This window comes from Schistosoma mansoni, chromosome W (assembly GCF_000237925.1).
Source record: "Schistosoma mansoni strain Puerto Rico chromosome W, complete genome".
In the NCBI taxonomy this organism is placed as follows: domain Eukaryota; kingdom Metazoa; phylum Platyhelminthes; class Trematoda; order Strigeidida; family Schistosomatidae; genus Schistosoma; species Schistosoma mansoni.
This window is the reverse complement of record NC_031502.1, coordinates 30,261,257-30,261,675: the sequence shown is the minus strand read 5'-3', so window position 1 is coordinate 30,261,675 and position 419 is coordinate 30,261,257.

Sequence of the window (419 nt, the reverse complement as noted above, 5' to 3'; positions counted from 1 at the left end):
CATCAGCAAAATTCACGAATAAGTCGCATAAAATATAAACACTGATTATCCAATAAAAATTGATATTAGTTTCCTAAATATTGTTTTTTTTACGAAAGTCACGAAGTAATGTGCAATGGATAAACAGAATAGAACAACACATGGTAATTAATATCGATATACAACATAAAATACTTATGGTGAATAAAAAAATGTCGATAATCAAACCAACATTCGAAAATGTGTGTAACAAACGTGGGCATAAAGAAGGTCAATGTCCTCCAAATCGTACGTCCCAGCCTAAGCAGAAGCACAAACGTCCTCGACACATGAAGTCAGCCGAATCTAAATCACTTTCTCTGGTAGCAGCCTTTCAAACAGACTATGACATTCGGAGAAAGTATGTTACGATCCAGATTAATGGTATAGCGGTTCGTCTT